The 13179-nt window shown below is 50.8% G+C and overlaps 1 protein-coding gene across 1 annotated transcript in view; it reads right to left on the bottom strand.

Annotated features, from left to right (window-relative positions):
- HUNK (hormonally up-regulated Neu-associated kinase) overlaps window positions 1-13179 on the bottom strand; it is a 140722-nt gene that overhangs the window by 110139 nt on the left and 17404 nt on the right. The window lies entirely within an intron of this gene.

The following is a 13179-nucleotide window of genomic DNA, read 5'->3' as shown; positions in this document are numbered from 1 at the left end:
CAATAAAAGTATGCCCTGTCCCTAGGGAAAAAAAAAAAAGAAACACTCCCAAAGGCCGCCCAGCTGGGACACGGCACAGCCTGCTTGGGACTCCACGCAACAGCCTGTCTGCTTCCAGGGAGCCGGAGTGGCGGTATGATTGTGAGCCGGTCCACCCTGCAGGTGACCCGCTCATTTCCAACAGCTAACGCAGGGAACTCGCCGCCTTCAGGAAAACAAAGCAACATGTCTCACTATCCACAATGGACATTGGCAGAGAATACCTTCAGACCTCTCCATCTTCCCCCTGCCTAGGGAGATAGACAGACAGCCTGCTCGATCTGCCCTCATGAAGTGGAAGTCATTCAGTCCCACTTAGGTCTCAGGGCCCGGTGACCAGAGAAACAGCATGGATGTGGCAGCAAGTACCCCGAACACGGTGAGTTACAAGCTTAAATATTAGCTAAGCACCGGCATGACTGCTCTGAGGTGAACTTTCAAATCTCAAAGGCTCCTCCTGAGAGCACCGACCAGACGCTGGGAACTGGACCAGCAGGGCAGACCACTGCCTGCAGCCCCAGGCAAGGGCCTCCCCAAGAACAGACAAGCTTACAAACCCGGGAGTTATTTTCCCAGGACTAGAATCCACCCAGCCAGCGCTGCCTTGGAAGAAAGGCCTGCCAATGTGCTTCTGAAAAATGACCCCTCGGAAACCCGAAAGGGCACAGTTCTGCCCTGACACTCAGGGGGATCCCCAGGAATCAGCACCAGCTCGCCAGCAACTCAGGGAGGGTGTGGCACAAATGGAGTGACCGCTTCCTCCCTCCCTCTGCACCTCTAAATTGGGCAAGCTTCATCCGTCCCACCCAAGTTGTCCCAGCTCAGACGTCCCATCTCAGCTGTCCCACCCAAGTTGTCCCAGCTCAGACGTCCCATCTCAGATGTCCCACCCAAGTTGGCCGAGTTCAGACGTCCCAGATGCGGCGTGACCGGCAAGGATTTTCTGCCACCTGAACGATCTTGAAATCCCTATGGGAATGTTCTTGCCAACCGCTCGGTGTCCAGCCCATCCAGAAAAGTCAAAGGCACACCACCATCAACGGCCTGACTTTGGATAAGGGCTGTTTTCAGAGTACGGTTGGACTCAGGTGTCACTGTGCGCACAGGACCCAGTAGAGTGATGGTGGTGAGAGAGCTGGATTCAATCACAATTCTTCTACAGCTTCCTGGGAAAGCCAACACCTTCGGACCATGACAGCACCACAGGCACAGCTTCTACAGGATGACCTTCCTACCAAGCTCTTCCAAGGGCCCACTATTCGTAAAGCATCATAGGCATACGCTATGAACTGAATAGTGTGTGTGCCCCCTCCTCCCCAGAATATATGTTATAAATCCCAACCTCCATGGCTGTGGCCATGGCATCTAGCAACAGGGTGTTTTGGTTACACGAATTAGGTGGAACTAGTGCAGGGTGTACACTGAGTCAATCTCCTTTCAGCTATAAAAGATATTAAACCTGTGAGCATCGGTGGGACAACATACATGTCAAGGCACATGGGAATCTCCGCGGAAGGAAGCAACAGTTTAAGAGACGAGGTCCTGCTAGAGTCAAGAGAGAAAGTCTTCCTCTACAGCCAGCCCCTGAATTCAGGCTTTTAGCCTACCAAATGGAGCCCTGATGGTGCAGTGGGTTGGGCTGCTAGCCACAAGGTCAGCAGTTCGAAACTACCAGCCGCTCTGCAGGAAAAAGAGGAGGCTTTCTGCTTCCATAAAGAGTTTCCGTCTTGGCACTCACAGGGGCAGTTCTACCCTGTCCTACAGGGTCACTGTGGGTCAGAATCAACGAGATGGCAGTGAGTGAGTGATCCTCCTGAACTGAGAGAAAGAAAGCACCTGGATGTTAAAACTACCTGCTTGGTCAAGGTCACCTAAGACAGAACCGCAGCGTATTTTATTTTCAATCTCAGAAACCTGGTCCTACCTTCGATGACCCTACAAACAGATGAGAGAGCTAACATGTGCCCCCAGATGCCTGTGGCACCTCTCGGAGTGTGAGAGGTAGCACGGGGCAGTGTCTCTGATACAGAGAAGTCACTGCTTGCACAGCTTACACTGGTCTAGTACCCCAGCGTCACCTCGGACTCAGTCAGTGACTCCACGGAAACAAAGCCCTGGCGATGTGCCTCCCTAAAGATCACCCACGAAGAGCCGAACGCGGCCAGTCTATTCTGCAATGTGTGAGGTCACGGAGAGTCACAATCGATTCCACAGCAATGGGTTTCTACTGCTTTGTGTTGTCATGAGGGAAACTCCAAGACAGGGTGGCTTTAAAACACAGAAATGTATGCTCTCACAGTTCAGGAGGAGATCAGAAGTCCAAATGCAGGGCAGGTTCTAGGAGGAGGTCCTTCCTGGTTTCCTTTAACTTGCAGTAGCTGCCAGCACTCCCAGGCCTGCAGATGCTTCCCTCTCCGTCAGAGTCTTCCTCGTCCCCCGTGTGTGTCTCTGGGTCTATTCTGCTCTTTTTAGAACCGAGAAGTGATGAGGTTTAGAACCCACCCTACTCTGGCAGGAGCTCATTAATAAAATAAAAACATTTTTAGACACCACAATTCCAAACAGAATCACATCAACAGGTACAGGAGGTGGGCAGAACTGTGATACATACTTTGGGGGAGACACAATTTAATCTGTAGCAGATTTAATCCTGAGCAGAGGTAAGAGAAATCAGGACAGGTACTCCAATAGAACAAGGCCATCGGAGGCACCAACACTGACCCAAGGTACCCAAACAAGCCCACTCAGAGGGCACTCAGGGCACACAGAACTCCTCTCGGCTGGGCCAGTTGAGAGAAACGTACAGCATGTGGACTGAGGATGGAAGGTAGAATTACTCTTCAGGTCATAGGAAAACAATCAGGGTTTCCTAAGCAAGGCCAGGGGTGATTAGAGTTAGTTCGAAGACATTTAGAGTTGAGTGTGGTGGTGAGGAAGTGGGGCAGGGCTTGGACAACATGGAGCAAATTAGAACGATGGGGGTGGCGTGGTTCGGTGGTAGAATTCTGGCCTCGCACACGAGACCTGGATTGATGCCCGAGGGATGCAGCACCTCACGGGAGGCCACCACTTGTAAGTCGGATGAGGAGTGTATGGAGCTGTGAGGCTGAGCAGGTATCAGTGGAGCTTTGACGAAGACGGACTGAGAAGAAAGGCCTGGCAATCCACTTCCAAAAATCAGTCCACGAAAACCCTGGAGATCACAGTGCTTCAACGCAAAACCTCTCCTGGGGGTGGCATGAACACCAGGCAATGTTCTGTTCCATTGTTTGTGGGGTTCACCATAGACGGTGGGGTGCTGACTCAATAAGCTAATGATGACAAGAGCAAAACCAGACTGTGGCAAAGGGACCGGTCAGTCCAAACGCACGGCCACTGAGTCCATTTGAACTCATCGTGGCCCCAGAGGACAAAACAGAATTGCCCTTTGGGGTTTCTGAGGCCTTGTCTTTCTTTTGTAGCGCGGTTGCTGGACTTGAATTGCTAACCTTGCAGTTAGCCACCTAACATGTGAGCTGCCCTACCACCAGGGTCCCTGGCCGGGAAATAAAGACAACTCACTTCCATCAAGTGATGCCGACTCCTGGCGACCCTTTAAGGCAGCGTAGAACTGCCCCTCCCTGTGGGTTTCTGAAACTAGTGGTTTCGAACTGCTGGCCTTGCGGATCACAGCCCAAGGCATAAGCACTGTGCCACCCGGGCTCCTTCAACCGGTAAATAGAGAGAGACAACAGTAAAGCAAAGCCTAGACCTCTACGAATTGAAAACAAGGCTTCAAGCAAATACGTACCCATGTATCACTGCAAATGCCCCAAAGGCAGGCGTGTCTGTCGACTGTGGAATAAATAAATAAAATGTGTGAAGCCCCTACGATGTGTGTGAAGTTCAAAATCACGTTAAGCCAAGAAAGCCAGACACAGCAGAGTGCATACTGTCTGACTCCATTTATACGCCACTTCCAGAACAGCTGAGGTCCACAGAGGCAAAAAGCAGGTCTCCCGGAGCTGGGGGGAGGGGCGGGAGCTGGGGGGAGGGGCTGGGGCTGGGGTGAGGGAGGAGGGAATGACTGTGTAACAGATTCAGGTTTCACTTGGGTGATGGAAACGGTTCCAGATCAAGCAGTGGTGGCTGGTGTGCAACACTGAAAACAAACCAGCCAACCAAAATAAACCCTAACTCACTGGCATCCAGTTGATGCCGACTCACAGCGACCTCACAGGGCACAGGAGAACTGTGACTGTGAGACTGTAAACGGGTGACAGGAGTAGAAAGCCCAGTCTTTTTCCTGCCCAACAGTGTGACAATATTAAATGCCAGTGAATCAATTGTTCGCTTTAAAAAGGCTGATGGCGGCATCGCTTCTCGGCCTTTTGGCGAAGAGCAAGTGTAGAAAAAGGCTGATGGCGTTCTGTGCACTTCACCTCACAGAAGCTGCAAACCAGCAGCAGGGGCTGGGGCAGACCCAAGAGTTTTCGATGGTACCTAGACTCAGCACGGGGGAGGTAGAAGGGTTGGTGTTTTCGATGGTACCTAGACTCAGAACGGGGGAGGTAGAAGGGTTGGTGGCTGAGCCAACGCCTTCTGTGAGGAAGGTGAAATCGCGAGATGCAAGTAGAGGTAGCTCGGCAAGAAAGCAAAGTCACCTTGACTTCTAAAGCAATCTGCTCGGCCGCCCCAGTACAGAGCCAGCTCTTCCTTCTCTGTGCCCACACCCCTAGCAAGAGGAGCAGAAGAAAACGGGCCATGAGGTATCGTCGTTAGAGCTGCTTCCACTGCCACATACATTATATGTTTGTAAGCATGAGCCACAAAGAGAGTTTCAGCCACACATGGTACTCGAGGGCTGCCTGGCAACTCTAGGTGTATTGATCTGATGCTCTGTGGATATTAAGCTGCGCTTTCCCACGGTCACAACCCACAGAAACTGCCTCTCACAAACTTCTCAAAGTCACTGCACCAGAGGCCCAGTCTGAAAATCATCATCTCCTTCCTTCAAGCTTCCAGAAACGTCTACCCCAGTCCCAGCCCACTTCACTGGCCTGCACCCCACAACAAAGCTCCACACGGGGTCACCCCTCTGGATAGAAGGACGGAGAAACAAGAGCGAGAGCTTAAGGGTCTAGGGGGGAAAGTGAGCTTATAAAATGCAGGTTCAATACAGCTATTTTAGCCTTAGTAAAAACCATGAGACATAACGCAGGTTCTAAACATAACCACGGTATGTATAATCATTTTTGCCGAACGGGGATCCTGTATTCCTCACTCTGCACCTGGACAGAGCCTGCTCACTTCGGGGCTTGGAGCCCAAGTCTGTGAGTCCCGGGTCTGAAGACAGCAGCAGGCACACCTGCCAGACCACAGCATCCCTCTACCAGAGCTGGTCCCCTGGTTGCTCTCCCTCATTGACCGCCAGTGCACGAAACACACCTGAGATGGGTCCAGGTATGTGCCCCAGGCTGACGTCCTGGTGTCTGGATCTGTGCCTGTGACCTCATTTGAAACCGAGTCTCTGCAGATGTGATCAAGTGAAGATGAGGTGATAGGGTGGGCCCTCGCGAAACAGCAATATTGCCTGGTGTCCTTCTAAGAAAACACACACACACACACACACACACACACACACACGCACGGCAGATACTGGAGTGCTCCGAGGAAGGGCTGGGGTAACACACAGATACACACACACACACACACACACACACACACACACACACACGCACAGAACCGGCAGATACTGGAGTGCTCCGAGGAAGGGCTGGGGTACCAGGAGGGACCAAGAAATCGTCTTCACTGAGAGACCTCAGCAAGGACCTCGCTCTGATGCTAGCCCGGGTTGGGGCTTGGAGAAGCGTAGAACAAGGCTGTTCTGCGGTGCTGCTTTGCAATCGCGCCCGCAGTCACTCTTTAACAAGAGCCCTGGTGGTGGCGTGAGTTGTGTTTCACTGCCTTAGGCTGCTAACCAGTAGGTCGTCAGTTTGAAATCACCAGCCGCTCCGCAGGAGAGAGGTGAAGCTTTCGACTCCCATAAAGAGTCTTGGAAACCCACAAAGGTAGTATTCCTCTGTCCTATAGAGTCCCGAGGAGTCGGAATCATTAAATGGCAGTGAGTTTGGCTTGGTGGCACCATGGATAGGTAGTGGCCGGTTAACCCCAAGGTCAATGGTTCAAACCCTCAGCCAGTCGCTATCAGTTGGAAGCAAGTGGGTGGCTTCAGGTTTGGGGTGGCCATTCTTTAGGGTGATGGGCTTCCTGGGAGAGTGGACAAAGCAGCTGGATGGAAAACGCGTCCGTACTTTCCACCCAAAGCCCAGGAAACACCTGAGCCTGGGCAGAGCAAGCTACTGGCTTAAACCATCACGTCCTTCACCGTCCCTTTGAACGAGGAGGGCTAGTAAATGAGACGAAATAAAATTAAGAAAATAATCAGAGCATGACAATATACTTATAGTAATGTTTTTCAGTATTAACATGGACAGAAATACGTACAATAATAGCCTTTGGTTTCACACAGATCATATGTATTCACACACCAAAAAAACCCAACTTCACTGATAGCTAGTCAACTCCAATTCATAGTGACAGAGTAGAACTGCCTCTGTGAGATTGAGACTAGAACTCCTTCAGGGAGTAGAAAGTCTCATCTTTCTCCCGTGGAGCTGCTGGTGGTTTCAAACTACTGACCTTTGAATTACCAACCCAACATGTCACCACCACACCACTGAGATTCCTTAATTACTCACAAGCTACATGCAAATATCCTGTCAACAAATCAAGTCCAGGTATCTTTGGGGAGCGTCATAATGACTTAAGATGTCTACGTGTATCCCTCCGCAGGGATTCGATGGTGATATTCTTGCCTGTTATTCGGGAGATATGGGTTCAATTCCCGGCCAATGCACCTCATGTGCCACCACCAAGACTATCTGTCAGAGGAGGCGTGTGCGTTACTATGGTGCTCACCAGGTCTCAGCAGAGCTTCCAGATGAAGAAGACTAGGAAGAAAGGCCTGGTGATCTACTACTGAAAATCAGCCACTGCAAACCCTACAGAGCACGTCTGCCATGGCACATGTGGGGTCGACTGAACAGCACTTGGTTCAGTTTTTGACCCATACAGCACTTGATAGGGTCAGCGAGACCCCCGACTGCATGCTGGGCCCCCACAGGAGCATGTTCAAGATGACAGCACACCGGTAGCCACCAAGCAGCACAGCCTCTCAGCTCACAAGCCCTCTCAGAGACAGAGGCAACTCGGAAGCAACTCTACTTAGAAGGTTGTCCAGGCATGAGCAAAACCCTGGTGAGAGAGTGGTCACCCGCTGAGCTGCTCACTGAAGGTCAGCCGTTCAAACAAGGTAGGGACAGAGCGCTGCCCCTGAAACAAAGAAACTTGTGGAATGTGAAAAAAAAACCGCCCCCATGACCTTCAGCCCTGTGCCCACCCCGCCCGCCCCCAAATTCTGCTTCTGTAACCCTCTTGCTATGTGCTGACCAGTCCCCACCCCACAGCCCTGTGTCACCACAGACAACCCCGTGAACGCACTCCCCTCTCTTATAAAATGCTCCGGGACAGGAGGTCGGGGTGCAGTCTCTGGATAAGAGGCAACACATTGTATTAGGGGCTCATGCAACTGTTATCGCAATCCATACACACATCAATTGTGTAAAGCGCATTTGTACATCGTTTCTCAAAACATTTTCTCTCCACTTAAACCCCCGGCATTAGGTCCTCATTTTTCCCCTCCCTCCCCGCTCCCCCCTCCCCCATGAGCCCTTGATAGTTTATAAATGGGTATTTTGTCATATCTTGCCCTGTCCGACGTCTCCCTTCACCCACTTTTCGGTTGTCTGTCCCCCAGGGAGGAGGTCACATATAGTTCCTTGTAATCGGTTCCAAGTCCTTCCTTTTGTTATAACACGCTTGGCATTGCCAACTCCTTCAGAGCAGCTCTGGTCACAGGAAAACCACAGGAGCTCGGCCAGAGACTGGTGAAGCTCTCAGTAGAGCCCACAGTCTCGGAAACCAAAGGGCCAGTTGTACCCTGTCCTACAGGGTCGCTAGAGAGTCCACATCAACTAGACAGCGGTGAGTTTGGTTCCCTGGCTTTTATGCTTGGGGAGGGAGTCCTGGTGGTGCCCTGGGTAAAGTATTTGGGTCACCCATGGAAAGGCTGGGGGTTCGAACCCAGCATCCGTTCCAAGAGAGAAAGATGAGGTCGACTATTCCATAAGGATCGACAGCCTTGGAAACCTTCAGAAAGCACTTCTCTTCTGTCCTGTGGTGCCGGCAGTGGGTCTGGGGTCTGCCCGGATGCGGGAAGGCCCATCCAGCTGTTTGTGATCAATCAGAGGCTCCTTTCCTAAAGCTGCAGGTTTCCTCTGTCACCGGAGATGGATGAGCCTCTCAGATTACATGCTGAGAAACCCAATACCACCACGCTCCTTTCCCAGGGGAGAGCAGAAAAGCAAACAGATCAAAGGCCCTGGCTTTTCATTCTCTCCACTTGCATGTCATTGTCACAGGCCCCTTATTAAATCGTCACACTCTGGAGGCATCCAGGGGCTGACCCAGGGGGAAAGAGTTGGTGAGCAGTCAGCATTGGGCAGGGGGATGAGGGGGGTGAGGGGGCTTTCTCTGGATTTGTGGAGTGGGGTCCAGGGGACCCCCAGATGAACAGCTGCTGTTGCTCTTAACACACAGGAAGTGCCGGCGCCTGACCCATCCATCAGGGTGAATTATGACTCAGGAGACAGAAGGCTCACAGGCCCGGAGGTTCCAACTAGGGGGCACTTCCCCACGCCCCTGACTGGGACACACGCCTGGGGCCCGGAGTGACAGAATACAACTGAATTTCCGTTCCACCCAATTCGTTGTCTTGTACTGTGTGGTCTTTGTGTGGGGAAGGGGGCGGTGGCTACCAGGACCAAGACTGCAAATGTTTGCTCGGGACTTGCTGCAGTCCCAAGAGCTGTGTGTTTGTGGTCCATGCCTCAGTTCCACCTCTAGAATGTAGGCTCCCTGGGGGCAGAGCTGCTCTTGTGCCTGGTCCACTGCATATTTTGGTGCCTGAACCCCACTGGAAGTGTCGGCCGGCTGGGTTTGCCAACCAGTGTGCCTTGGAAGAAGGGCTGTCGATTTCTTCCTGAAATGCTGCTTCCATGCTGAACCAGGCACCATGGTGCTACACCCACCCACATGGAACGATCCCAGTTCCCAACTGGTCTATCCAATAGGAAACAAACTCAATTCCATCAAGTTGATTCCGACTCATAGCGACTCTACAGGGGAGGGTACAACTGCCCTGTGGGTTTCCCAGGCTGTAAATCTTTACGAGACCACCCGGTGGGTTTGTCTGGTGGGTTTGTCTGGTGGGTTTGAATCCCGACCTTGTGGTTAGCAACCCAATGCCTACCCCACCCGCCTGCTATTTTCCAATTGACCTACCAGAGGTATCTTTTTCTAATTGGCACAGTGCAAAAAAGGAACCAGATGCTGTTTGAGGGGATTCCAACTCACGGACCCGTTTGTGTCAGAGCGGAGCTGAGCCGCTGGTTTCCATGACTTGGTCTGCAGAAGCAGATCACCAGGCCTTTCTTCCACGGCACGGCTGAGTGGATGCAAACCTCCAGTCCTTGAGTTAATGAGCAACAGCTGGGCATGCCAGCCGCATCACCCAGAGACTCTCACAAAAGCCCCAGTGGCTTTTAACACTAGGTTTACGGGGTGCGACTTTTTTGATACATTTTGAGTTCCTCAACTAAAATTATAGAAACCGTTTACAATGACCTCCTGCCACGGATGCTGACTTTCGTCCACCTCACAAGACAACTATACATCTAAATTCATTTCGTTCTAAGTCTTCTATTCTCGAAATTCTGTGTAGTATATCTATCTCTAGGGATACGCCCCAACTTGACACGAACGTAAATTGAGCATTAATCCCAGTAATATCGGCATCGTTCATGAAAGCATTACTTCAGGAATAAATGTAAACGCAGTCACAAAGTCTTAGGAAGGGAGCATCAGGTATAAAGAGAAAGAAAGCATTGGAGATTGTCACACTGGCCGTCCCAAGTGGAACCCAGTTATCTCAAATGTTGTAGAATGTCGAATTTACAGTTGTTATAAATTTACTTTGTATAAACTATAAATTTATAGTTAAATTTTATGTAAACCTATAGCATCACAGTTTCATTTTAAGTTAATAGCATATAATTATATTGTTTTTAAACAAATTACGTTGTTTCTTTAGAGAAAACGTGCGGTCTCCTTCATGCGTCCATTTGATGTGTGCCCATAAAGATGGGCGGGAAAGAAATGTCCACAAGCCTGGTGTTCAGAAGGCTCCCAATAAATGTTGACTCAATGACGAACGAGAACCAGCGATCTTCATCAAAGGCAAAGGAAACGAACGTTTTCACTTTGGGTTATGTGTGCTTTTCCGCTGGCTGGGTACCCTTTGCCATGGAGCTGATTCCCTCTCATTGCAACCCACTGGGGAGCGTAGCGTTGACTGAATTCTTTACAGACAAAGATCCCCAGCCCATTCTTCTGCAGCACCGATAGGTGGGTCTGCCAACCTTTCGGGTAGCAACCCAGCGCAAACCATTTGCACCACCCAGAAGCCCTTCTGAACCAGCTACAGCTGGGAGGTGTCGCCCTCAGTGAGTTTTCTAACTCACAGGACACCTGGGAAACAGCATGTGAGTAAGAAATCCAGCTCAACGTGGTCTTCGGTCAAGTGGAAAGAGTTGTCCACAAGGAGCGGGAGGGATGTGGGGCAAGGAGAGGCTCTGTTCCTTTCATTTGTACTTGCTTTTCCTTCCCCGAGCCCTGGGGTGACCTGCCCTTCCCCAACAAAGAAGTCTTACACATGCTTTCTTCTAAATTGGGCATTGAATGCTTTAAATTCCAAAATGAACTCCAACTCAAGAAGTGCTCCTATCCCACAGGCAACAGGAGCATCACCCTCCTCCCCTATCCCCCGTGTCGGGCGGCTCAGGAGGTAGAGGGACAAAGCAGCCATGGGGGTGGGGGGTCAGGGGTGGGGTGGTACTATGGGCACTGGACATGCTGAAAGGCCGGCATTAATATTCCAAGACGGATTCTCAGGCCAGGCCTGTGACATAAAGAGACCTTAGGTCACATTAGCGATGGCAGGGACGTGAAAATTAGGGAGGCTTAGGAGCCCTGCTGACATGGTAGGTTATGGGTTGGCCTGCTAACTGCTAGGTCAGCAGTTCAAAACCACCATCTGATCTGTGGGAGAAAGATGAGATTTCTACTCTCCTATTAAAAGAGTTCCACCCTCAAAACCCCACAGGAGCGGTCCTGTAGGGTCACTAGGAGTCAGAACTGACTTGATGGCAATGTATTTGGTTTGGGTATGGATATTGGACTACTAACCATGAGGTCTCAGTTCAAACCCCCCAGCCGCTCCGGGGGCGAAAGAGGAGGCTGTCCGGAAACCCTCTAGAGCAGGGGTTCTCCACCTTCCTCCTGCTGCAACCCTTTCAGACGGTTCCTCATGGTGTAGTGACCCCCCACCATAACACTATTGTCGTTGCTACTCCATCACTGTCATTTTGCTACTGTTAGGAATCAGGCGACCCCTGAGAAAGGGTCATTTGACCCCCTCAAATGGATCAGGACCCACAGGTTGAAAACCGCCGCTCTGAAGGATCGCTGTGAGTAAGAATCAACTAGCAGTGGGTGTAGTAAATATTGAATATATGGTGACTTGGCAGCAGAATGAACAAGATCAGTCTTGAAAGCAATGCAACCAGAAGATTCCTTCAAGTGAGAATGTGAAACTTTGGCTCACTGATCTTGTTCCCACCATCAGAAAAGCGCCATCACCATGGTGATAAGACAAGCAAAAGGGAGGGAAACCCACAGGGAGATGGACTGATGACAGTCAGTCACCTCATCCACACCAAGAAGGATGATGCAGGACCTGAGCCAACTCAATACCCACAGCAGAGGGCCCTCAAAAATGTAACCCCCGGCCTCCACGCTACACGGGCACAAGAAATGTGTAATCCCCAAAGCACAGTGGAATGCTTCACTGAGTTTTTTGAGCACAGAGCTGGCTACCAAATAAAAGCATGTGGGAATGCGAGATGTCTCCTAAACTTAGCTCAGCCATACGGATCTGGTCAGCTGTTGGGCGTCACCTATACAGCTACTCTACCTTCCTCTGTCGCCCTGTTCCTCTACTGTTAAATGATGTCCAAGCCAGGCCAAGGAAATGACCAGGAGTAAGGTCAGTAGGGTTTAATTATCACACCTTCGGAGCACTGTCTCCCATCTGGGAAATACAGAGACCCCCATCTCACGGACTTCAAGTCAATTCCAACTCAAAGTGACCCTTATAGGGAGGAGACCGAGGTGTGATACCAGGCCAATTCTCCCTGACCCTGTGGGTTTCCATGACTGTAAATCTTTATGGGCGCAGAAAACCTCATCTTTAATCTACAGAGCGGCTGGTTGGTTCAAACTGCTGCCCTTTCGGTTAGCAGCCCAATTTGTAATCCCCTAGACCACCAGGGCTCCTTGAAAGACACAGTAATGCACAGAAAGAGCAGAAAATGACACAGGAGGCCCGAGGCCAGGAATAGTGAGGCATCACACATGGTGAGACAGAGGGAAAGGTGGACAAAGGAAGCTAAGTGCCAGGCAGAATATGGACAACAAGCAGAGGCAGAGACTGAGAAGAAGAATCTGAGGCATGCAGGCATCTAGCTTGTCTAGGAGGGGTCCCTATGTGGTACAAAGGGTTAGACACTAGACTAGCAGTTCAAAGTCTTCCCTCCGTCAGACAGGCCTGGTAATCTGCTTCTGAAAGGTCGGTCTCAAAACCCTGTGCAGCACTTCCACGCTGCACACACGAGTCAGTATACGCCGTGGCGATGAACACCTGGGTGTCCCAAGAAGGGTTCCAGGCCTTGGGGAGGTGTTAAATGCATGAATAAAACATCCACCCTGTTTATTCTCACCTCCCTTTTATGGTGAAAATGAACTGCCACCATCTATAATAAAGGAGTAAGTTATGAGTTAAACTACATAAAGTCACCATTTTGAAACCACCAACCACGCTGTGTTAAGCAAGGTTCTCTAGAGAAACAAAACCAGGACACA

The sequence above is a fragment of the Echinops telfairi genome, unplaced genomic scaffold (genome assembly GCF_000313985.2).
Source record: "Echinops telfairi isolate 266 unplaced genomic scaffold, ASM31398v2 ScPeMD7_7469;HRSCAF=8507_0, whole genome shotgun sequence".
NCBI lineage: Eukaryota > Metazoa > Chordata > Mammalia > Afrosoricida > Tenrecidae > Echinops > Echinops telfairi.
This window is presented reverse-complemented; position numbering and strand designations above follow the sequence as displayed.